General features: G+C 34.5%; 1 pseudogene across 1 annotated transcript; it reads left to right on the top strand.

Annotated features, from left to right (window-relative positions):
* The first annotated feature begins 1233 nt into the window (after window positions 1–1233).
* Window positions 1234–2579, top strand: LOC116068871 (annotated as a pseudogene). Its single transcript, XR_004109714.1, has one exon. The product of XR_004109714.1 is annotated as a basic leucine zipper and W2 domain-containing protein 1 pseudogene (transcript).
* The last annotated feature ends 8892 nt before the right edge of the window (window positions 2580–11471 follow it).

Consider the following 11471-nt stretch of genomic DNA (forward strand, 5'->3'; position numbering starts at 1 on the left):
TGGCCACTTTGTCACAGTCATTTCATTCTGCCTACAGATCCAGATGGAAAATCCCCAGCTCCTTCTCTGGCACCGTATCTGCCTGTATACCATTGTCCTTTGATCACAACAATAATGGACTAAAATCTGAACTGTAAGCCAACATCAATGAAATGCTTTCCATTATAATAGTTGCCATAACCCTGGTATCTTCTCACAGCAATAGAACCTTAACCAAGACAAGTCACTATTTCATGCATCTGAAGAGAAATGTTAGACATATTTTAAATCTTATTACATTCTCTGGAAAGTAAATTAAGAACATGTAACCACAATTATCCTGTTAAATATCATTTCAATCACCATAGTCAAACATCATTAGTTTTTATTGCTCCTGGATTTATATATCCATTTTTAGAAATAGTATTTAGTGAACTACTGGCAGATTTTCTCTTTATTTCCTATAATTAACTTCAAAAGATGAGAAAACTGCTATAATTTACTAAACCACAGGAGGAAAGAAACAAGGAACAACAGTGCCAACAAGTTAAGAAGACATAAAAATGGCCTTGAGAGAAATTAAGTCCTACAACAAAGGGGAAAAGTGATTTTATGAGAGGACATTATGAAAGAAAGTACATAGATTCAAATCGGGCTGCTACCTCGAATTCTGGCTGTCATTTGGCTGATGTTTCATAACACTTAGATAAATTAAATGATTATTACTGATAATATGTTTTTGTATATTTTCCTATAATAACATCAAAACTACCTAGAGAACAACACTGTATTGCATTTAAATAAAAAAATTCTTATGAAGGAAAATTTATATGAAATTATTACTTGAATTTAAATTTAGAAAATGTATTTTAAACTAATAAGTTATTAACATTTAAAATGTGTTTGCGTTTTCATTTTCCAGGTTTTTGTGGTTTTATAATGATCAACACTATTGTTCTTTTAGCATTCTTTCTCTCTCTTGTTCCTTTTATAACACTCAATTTATTTTAGGGCCATTTATAAATCACCTAGCAATTCCTGCTTATATATTGTTATTACTAAACCTGACATTTTTTCACCTTTGAAAAGAAAAATACTGTGTAACAACTAAGTAGTATGTAAATTATGGATCCTTATATTTAAACAGCAAACCTACCACTATAGAAAGATAAAAAATGTTTACACTTAAGAATATATATTTCCAGGCGCCTCTTCCTCTCCTGCTGCTCGTGTTAGTTCCTGTCGCAGAGGAAGGAGACAGCACCGCAGTTGCCGCCAGCTCGGGGATTTCTGGCTCTTTTCTCTTTGCCTTAAATTCGGGTGTCTTTTATGAATAATCAAAAGCAACAAAAACCAACGCTATCAGGCCAGCGTTTTAAAACCAGAAAAAGAGATGAAAAAGAGAAGTTTGACCCTACTCAGTTTCAAGACTGTATTATTCAAGACTTAGCTGAAACTGGTACTGATTTGGAAGCAGTAGCTAAGTTTCTTGATGCTTCTGGAGCAAAACTTGAATACTGCCGCTATGCAGAAACACTCTTTGACATTCTGGTGGCTGGCGGAATGCTGGCCCCAGGTGGTACACTGGCAGATGACATGATGCACACAGATGTTTGTGTGTTTGCAGCACAAGAAGACCTAGAAACCATGCAAGCATTTGCTCAGGTTTTTAACAAGTTAATCAGGTGCTACAAATACCTGGAGAAAGGTTTTGAAGATGAAGTTAAAAAGTTATTGCTCTTCCTAAAGGGATTTTCAGAGTCGGAGAGTAACAAGCTCGCCATGTTGACTGGGGTCCTTCTGGCTAATGGAACTCTTAATGCATCCATTCCTAACAGCCTTTATAATGAGAATTTGGTTAAAGAAGGGGTTTCAGCAGCTTTTGCTGTAAAGCTCTTTAAATCATGGATAAATGAAAAAGACATCAATGCAGTTGCTGCAAGTCTTCGGAAAGTCAGCATCAACAACAGACTGATGGAGCCGTTCCCTGCCAATAAACAAAGCATTGAGCATTTCACTAAGTATTTAGCTGAGGCAGGCTTGAAAGAGCTTTCGGAGTATGTCCCCAACCAGCAGACCATTGGGCCTCGGAAAGAGCTCCAGAAGGAACTTCAGGAGCAGATGTCCAGCGGTGACCCATTCAAGGACATAATTTTATATGTCAAGGAAGAGATGAATAAAAAAATAACATCCCAGAACCAGTGGTCATTGGGATAGTCTGGTCCTGTGTGATGAGCACCGTGGAATGGAACAAAAAAGAGGAGCTTGTAGCAGAACAAGCCATCAAGCACTTGAAGCAATACAGCCCTCTACTTGCTGCCTTCACTACTCAAGGTCAGTCTGAGCTGACTCTGTTACTGAAGATTCAGGAGTATTGCTACAACATTCACTTCATGAAAGCCTTCCAGAAAATAGTGGTGCTTTTTTATAAAGCTGAGGTCCTGAGTGAAGAGCCCATCCTGAAGTGGTATAAAGACGCACATGTTGCAAAGGGGAAAAATGTCTTCCTTGAGCAGATGAAGAAGTTTGTAGAATGGCTCAAAAATGCTGAGGAGGAATCTGAGTCTGAAGCTGAAGGTGACTGAATTTTGAAACAACAGCCTCAGTAAAGCAAACAGGAGTTGTAGATAAAATGTCATGTCTCATGTGTCCTGGTTCTTACATCTTCCTACCTCCCTATATCAAACATGATATAAGGGCTTTCATGGCAATTTTTATTTTAACTGCTTTTATGGTTACTAGAAATGTTGGGTTTGGTTTCTGAAACCATGTGTAAGGAGCTTCAGGAGCCGTAGAATTGAATCTGATGTTGCATTGGTTTTCAGTTACCTTCTACCTCCTGTATTTTTTACTGTAATAATGTGATGTAAGGCCTTCTGCAATGAGCAGTTCACTTTATTCCCTGGGTTTTCTATATAAACAGTTTTCAAGATATGATTTGGTTAAAAATAATTTGTTACAAAAAAGATTCTGTTTGCAAATTAAACTGTAAAAGTATCCAAAAGTCTCAAAAGGCAGTGATTTGTGTGATAACGTAGTATGTCCAGAGCCGTGTTCATCAGTGAGAATCCTGTAGATGATTGAATCCATAACATGAGTCCTGATGTTGGTTATATGTGAGCATTTTCTTATATTTTTAACCCTAGATGTTGTTTGATTTCTGGGTTTCATCCTTAGTAAAGCCATGGAGAGCAAACTTGAGTTTGAGAACTACATGTGGCACAGGTAGGAAGTAGGAAGCTGAGTCTTTTTCCAGGAACTTCTAGGTTCATTTGCATCTTTCCAGGTAGAACAAGTTGATAACTCCTCATACAAATGTTCTACCCAGGATACAGCTAAACTGTTAGGAAAGAGTTCCCACAAGGAGTGAGTCAAGGAAATGTCTTGTCACTAAACCATAAGACTGTTGGGAGTGTTTTAGGTGAGCATGTTCTAACAGTGTCTCTGCACAACTCCCATTTTCTTTAGTGAAGGTGAAGGACAGTAATTAGCAGTCTGCCATTCAGTTGTCTGGGCCTGGCCTCATTCTACTGTATTCAAGTACCTACTCATTTACCTTAGTTGCCATTTTTTTAAAATTGCCATGAGCCAAATACTTCAATTGATTAGTCCCTTTATTTTAATGGCTGCCTTCATTGCTTTTTCTCTTTGCTATTCATTTTTAGTTAGTTGGTAGGGGAAGATGGAGCCACCTTTTTGGGAAAGGCTAAAAGTGAACATTTTGAAAGGTTTTTTTTTTTTTTTTAATTGTTAAAAAAAAAAATAGAATAATGCCACCAGAGACTTTAGTGGAAATTGCCCAATTTGAAGGTGCCACTCTTAGAGGCCAAGAATTTGGTATTTAAAGTTTATCTTGAGAGAATAACATGTAATATAATTTGAAATAAAGGTATAATAACCTTAAGAACATTATAGGAAAAACATTGGTGGGTGGGGTGAATTTGTAAAATGAATGACTTTGATAAAGTTTATTCACAGGCAAATGTATTCGTTAGATTCTGTGTAGTGATCTGCTTTTCCTTTGTAATTTGTAGTCCTAAAAGGATTTTTTTAAAAAAAATAAAGTCCATCCTTACATTTAGGGAAAAAAAAAAAAGAATATATATTTCCTCCTTGATAGTGACCACAGCTCCACCTCACAAAATGAGGTTGTAGGATCCTATTTTAAGTTTGTGTCTGAGTTTATAACTCTGCTATAAGACAAACAAACAATCAAACAAAACCTCAACAAATGTGAATTTTTCTTGAATGTGTTCCATTGTATTATTCAAGTATTTTAAATTTATCAAAATATTTTGTGTGGCAGGAGAAAAGTAAAAATTTTGAATGGGAATATAATTTGTATCCACTTTGCATTATTATAACTAGGAAATTAATATCTCGCTTAAAGTATGTACTTTTCAAGTTATAGATGGGATATGTGATTGTGTTAATGGAGAGTAAGGCATTAAGGATGTTAAATCAGCCAGAAACTCTCAGATAAAAATACTTAGAAGAAAAATGAGAATGAGAATCACTTAAGTCTTCTATGGGTATTTAATTTTCTATTAATAAGTCAGATTGTAGGTGCTTTCAATATGTCAGTTATATAATTATTTTATTACAGTAACTTTGAATGATTGAAAATAAAAATTCTCATTTGCATATATTTATCAAATTACCTCCACTAAGATAAAAAAGGAATCAAATGTTTACTAAGGCTACTCACCAAAGGCAATTTTATTAGACAATGTTACACCTCTACTTATCCTACATAATTTTTGACTCTAGATCAGAACTTAAAATCTATAGATAAATATTAGATTCAAATATACATATCATCATGAAGTTCTAGTACATCACTGAAATCAATAAAATAAGAATGTTAGAGCTGCAGGCCTGCTTTACAGGATCCCCAAGATAATATTAACTTAGGGAACCACTTGTAAAGATTTATTAATCAACTTCAGTAAAGATTCTATTCAATGAAGTGGAGTAACACTCCTAATTCATGAGAATGTCATCTTCAGGTATGAAGTGAAACATGGTTTGTTTGTTTTTTATTGTTTCCACTATGAGCAGAGGCTATTCATCAGACTAGTACAAAATACGCACCTGCTGCTTTGTTGGAGTCTGTATTATCTAGTCAAAATCCAGGGAAGTTCCCAAAGGATATTGGGAGTTGGGAGTTCACTTATGCAGTAACAAATGCAAAGCAGATTTTTTTGAGATAAACACACTGAATATTGACAATGACTCACACTAATTAAAAGAAAGAGAATCTTGGAGATACTATATTTCAAGGCATATTAGCAGTGGAGCCATTGTCCTAAAAATTGAAGAGAAGTAAAAATTAGTCCAGAGTTACTGTTAGCAGCAAATTAGAGCTTAGAAAACTTTTCATTATGGAAAGAAATTGGATAATAAGTATTAGGATGTGATTAAGTAATTGGTAAAAGGTTATAATGATGAAATAAAAGTTTGATTGAATAATATGGCCCTAAATTGGCAAATAGAAAGACCTGTGACTATGTTTTTCTAATTGAAGACACTGTAGTTAGTTCTGTAGTATAGAAAACTCAGTGATTGAAAGTGAAATGGAAGATGACCAAGACAATTGTCAGTTAAATTATTTTAAATGCACAAATAAGGTAGATTGACATGAGCTTTAGAAACCTGAATCTTGGGAATATGTGGTATGGTCAGATATATGACATAAAAATTTAACTTTTCTCATCACAGAATTATGTACACTTAGTCAAATCTAAGAAGATAAATAATTTAGCTGATCAAATAACAAAGTATTTTCTTTAGAGAAAAAATAACTATTTCTGTAGATATATGTACAGCTACAGATAGTTTTATCTGTGAATCTCATAGTTCTTGAACTAGCAAAAAATAATTGATAACATTAAGAGTGTATGTATTGTGATTAATTAAAATTCACTGCTATAGAAAATCTTTTCTATTAGTTTTATGTAAAACTAAGGCAAATGAAGAAAAATACATCACAAAATATCTGTGAAACAATCAAGAAAAAATATAACAAGAACATAAGAAGAGGATTTAGAATATAAGATCTATAAGTCTGAAATATATCTTTTATATAATAAGATGCCTGTAACCATTCGGTAAGTTTCTATGTTTTTCTTGATATGAAATACTTGTTGTGTTACCCTAGAACCAATTCTCAGAGCTGCAATTAGCAACTACCACAGAACACAAACTGCAACTCTGCCCATACCTACTGCAGATTGCACAGACCATCTCCCTCTGGCCTTGCCTCCCTGCCTTGTCTCTATGACTGAACTCTCATCTCCAGTAGACAACAGAAGCCATACATGCAAGAAGACAAAGGATGCTAGCCTTGGATTTTTATATACACCTTGATCTCCCAAGTTCATTTGAATTTTAAAAATTCTTGCAAACATTCTTAAGCATCTACAGAATAGTATTCCATGCTTTGATCTTGTGGGATATATGGAATTTGTTGCATTGTGAGAATGTATATAGTCAAAGAAGAAACAATGAGTACATGGCAAGTTGATGGATGTTTATGGTATAGTACTTCTACTCCAGATTCTAAGTAAGAAGTACTAAATTCAAGATTTAGTACTTATATATCATATTGATCTATCTATCTATCTATCTATGTATCTATCTATCTATCTATCTATCTATCTATCATCTATCACTTATTTTTAATCTACTTTACTATGCAGCATATGCTAGTCTTGAATTCTGTGTACTGAGGAATTTATTACCATACCTAGGTGCATCAAAGTTATATTTAATTGGAAGAATGTCAGTTGTTATTCGTAAATTTTCAGAAAATGCTTAATAATTATTTTCTCAGATGCCATATATTGTTTCATGGGTAAATGAAGGAATTAAATTGAATGTGTTTGTGTGCTAAGGAACTAAGTGCTAAACTTTATGTAAAAAGAAATGCTTAGATTACAAGTTATATACTTTAGAATATATAAACAGTTGATTTCTTTCCTTCTGCTAGTTGTTAGTTTTTGTCCTTCAGCTCACAGATACACTGTAATGTCTAAGTGTCAAAGCAAGGTTTGTAGACAATTCTTACCTGAGAATAGTTTTGTTCAGACTTCTCATATTTTGTATCATTGGTAAGTAAGAATTGCTTTGTCCATTATTATCTCCAATGTACAACTTTGGTCATTATTTAAGAAGGTCCTTTTAGCAACAGAAAGTAGCAATGGCTCTATTCTACCATGATTAAAGCAAGTTACAAGGCAAGTTATAATTCTCATACTACTGCAACACTAGAAGGCAAAACCATCAGCTCAGGCTATGGCTAGAGGCACTGCAGGACATTAATGAAACATAACATTCTACACACAGTCTATTACCCACCCACCAACTCTTTCAGAACCACTTCCCAGTCCAATGTCACTCTTATCTGGCATATATTTGCATATCAGTAATTTTCCTGAGCTCCAGTTTTGTTTTTTTTTTTTTTTTTCAGGTTGTATCTACCATGTAGCTTGGCTCCTTCAAGCCACATTCATGTCTGTCTTGGGTTTTTCAATTTTAATGTTAGTTAGAGTGCTAGAATTAGGATCTTCCTAGAGATCCAGCTATCAACACCATGCTGGCCTTAGTAGAAGGTTGCCTGTTTAGTAGGTTCCATCTCCTTCTACTGTCTTTTCTTTAAAGTCTCCTTGATAAGCCTAATAATATCACTGCACTTGAATGACTTTCCTGATTCTCAGGACACAAATGCATGTTCATAGAGCTTGAAAATACCAAACAAATTTAAAATTTAGCATTAGATAAAAATAGAGATTGTTCTCATACAACAGCACCCTCAATATTGACAACAGTTGGACTTTGACTGATGTTGTTTTCATTGATCTCTTTTGTTTCAAAAATTTTTACAGGTATATAATTTCCTGCTAGTTGGCCAGGCCTTCACAGCTTATACCACAATAAAATAAAATAACATATTGATTGGGTAGTAAATTTCATTAATTTTTGAATATGATTGGCCCATGTTGACATCCTTATCTTAATAGTTATACAGATGGGAATCTATCAGTATCATCCCATCATTATGCTTATCTGTAGTATAACTTAGATTCCTTTTATAGTTTGAAGTTCTTTGCTATTCCTCACATTCTTAAGCTTGTTTTAAACTCTGCCAACTCCTTTTCCGCCTCAAGTGATTCAGTTACATTTCCATGCACGTGTTTATGCTGATGTATATATTATATAACTTTTACTATCTGTTCCTGGTGTATTTAAATATAATTTTTCATTTATGATATAAAATATGTCATAGAATCTTTGGCCTTAATATATTATTTCTTTAGCTTCTATTTAGAAGTATAGGTAAGTGCTCCTGTTTGTGCAGACCAAATCAGTACTGTGGTAGTAAACAATTAAATAAAAATCTAATACTAACCTCCATATATAATATCTTTGAAACAGGGAACAGAATGAAACTTTCCTTCTTTTACATTGTTTAGCTCAGCAATTTTCATCCAGTGATAGAAAGTTGAATGATGCACAACTTAGAAAACTGGAGAGGTGTTGTTCTATAAAGACCATGAGTTATCATCTCAAATCTTTTTGAATACCTATATAAAGAGGCAAAAACAAGGAGAAAACATGAAGAAAAGCAATGCTTGGAAATGATCACGGACAAGGTAACTTAGTATTGACATTATGGAAAAGAGTAAGAATTCATTGAAATGAAAAAATAGGATAAAGAAAATATTGCATATTTATAAACTTGAATGAAAATATTCCATATTTATAAACTTGACTGCTATTATGGCTCATAAAAGGAGAAACCACTGCTATCAACAAACTAGATGAACCTAAAAAACATTATGCTAGGTACAATAAGGAAAGAGTAAGTGTCACTTACTCTTTCTTTTCTAGTAAAGAAAAAAATTTATCAAAACCAGAAGAAAGAAGAAAGGATGATTATCAAATGGTTCAAGACTTAAACAGAAGGGAAAGATGGTCTCAGATCTACTATGTAGCCTAGGAACATTACAAGCAATAAATAATATCTTTAGAAATATTAAGAGAAAGTTTGAGTGGTTTTTAAATAGTGGCAGAAACGTTGACTGATTTTATCTCACATTGAACATTCATGCTATATTAGAATATATATATGTATATATATATATATACACATGTATATCATATCATGTGACTCTAATAATACTTATTAGAGTCATATATTTCATGTGACTCTAATAAGTATTGAAAACTTACTTGTGCTTTTTTAATTTGCAGCAGGTAGCAATTCATTCCTAAGTTCTGTTTTTGCTTGTAGTAACCTGGAGTTTGTGCTTCTTTTATCTAAAGACCCTTTTCTTGTATGTTATCTTACTTTGTTTCTGCCATTTACACAACAAAAATATGTAAGGGAAGCATGAGCCTGAGTTATATTTTCTTTATTTCAGGACCATTCCATACAAAAGCCTACTTGGAAATCCCAAATTTTAAAAATGATAAAAGACTGCCAGAGAGTGGGTAGCAATTGCTGCTATTGTTATTTGGTTGGAAAACATTAAGATGCAACGACTTAATTCAGAAGACTTTAGAGTTAAAATATTTTGAGGAATTATCTATCACAGTACATTTCAAATAGTCTAAACATGTAATCTCCTCCATTAGCCAAGCCATTGGACCCACTGCCAGCCTCTGCCTGGAAGCAGCTATCCCACCTGGGGAGACAAACAAAGGCTCTCTGTGGACTGTCACCTCTCTTCAAAGCAAGAACTGACTTATTTTGGCAAAGAGCCTGACATTATACTTCAGCTTTTACTACATATCAAGTTGCCTGGCTAAAAGAGCATAGCACAGATTGGTTACTTGCTCAAATAGGATTTCAAGGAACTATAGACAATCATTATCCTCAAGATAAACTGATAGAATTCTTAAAGGTGCATGAAGTATTATTTCCTAACATGTCTTCCTCATACCTTTTGAATAATGCTCTTTTGGTTTTTAATGATGGCTCCTCTAGAGGATGAGCTAGGTATCTTATGAATAATCAACAGGTAGTCATAGAAACTCCTGGTCTCTCAGCTCAGTTAGCTGAATTAACCACAGTATTAAATGTTTTCCAGACTGTGACTGGTGTTTTCAATCTTTTCACTGATAGCTTATATGTAGCCCAATCAGTTCCTTTGTTAGAAACATGTGGTACGTTTAATAGAGCAGGACCTCTATTTTCACAATTGCAAAATGTCATTCTTGCTTGAAAAAATAAGTTTTATATTGGTCATATACGAGCTCATTCTGTTCTTCCTGGACCATTTGCTGCAGACAATGATTGCATTGATAGAGCTCTTGTAGGAGAAGTCTTAGTTTCAGAGCCTGTTGCATTGGCTAGATGTGACCATGATAAATTCCATCTTTCTAGCCATACCTTAAGGCTCCAACATAATATTACCAAGGAGCAAGCCAGAATGATTGTAAGAAAATGCCTGATGTGTTTTAGTCAGCGGGACACGTCTGCCAGTATCACCAGGCCCAGACAGTTCCACGTGCAAGAGGTTTAATTGAGAGGGAATAGGGAGGTAGTGGCGCAGAAAGAGAGAGGAGAGAGAGAGAGAGAAATGAAGGAATTGTCCCATATATACGGGTTGTCCCAAGTAAAGATGGGAGTTGAACCCAATGGATTCTGGGAATATGGTGGCCATTGCCCTGGCAACAGGTCTGTGGACCCGCCCATATATCTGCCACAGGTTCTGGATGCTAACAATGCCCAACATGCATTACATTATCTCCATTTCTGCATTTAGGGGTCAATCCAAGAGGCCTTATGCCCAATCATATTTGGCAGATGGATATAACTCATTATTCAGAATTTGGAAAGCTTAAATATTTACATATCTGTATTGACTTGTTCAGGATTTCTATTTGCTTCCCTGCATTCAGGAAAAGCCTCTAGAAATGTAGTTGATCATTATTTACAAGTCTTTAATGTTATGGGATTACCTAAAGTGATTAAGATGGATAATGGGCCAGCTTACACTGGCAAAAATTTTATATCATTTTGTAAAGAATTTGGTATTGAACATAAAACTGGAATTCCTTATAACCCTATGAAACAAGAAATTGTTGAACGTGCACACCCCACTCTGAAAAATTGGCTTTTAAAAACTGAAGGAGGAGAATTATATCCTCCTAGATCTTCAAAGGAACACCTTGCCTTTGTTTTATTTGTTTTGAACTTCCTGCAGACTGACATTAAAAGTCAGTCTGCTGTTGACTGCCACTGGAATCCTAACACTTCAGTTCTTATGCCATGGTGAAATGACGAGATCCACTCACTGACACATGGAGTGGTCCAGATCCTGTTCTAGTTTGGGGCAGAGGCTCCATTTGTACCTTTTCTCAGAAAGAAGATGGGGCACGATGGCTGCCTGAAAGATTGGTTCACCAGGTGAATGCAGGTCCACAGTCTTTTTAGTAAATGTGCTTAAATTTACTGCTGAAAAATCTTTTTTTTTTTTTTTTTT

Source organism: Mastomys coucha, unplaced genomic scaffold, assembly GCF_008632895.1.
Source record: "Mastomys coucha isolate ucsf_1 unplaced genomic scaffold, UCSF_Mcou_1 pScaffold22, whole genome shotgun sequence".
In the NCBI taxonomy this organism is placed as follows: domain Eukaryota; kingdom Metazoa; phylum Chordata; class Mammalia; order Rodentia; family Muridae; genus Mastomys; species Mastomys coucha.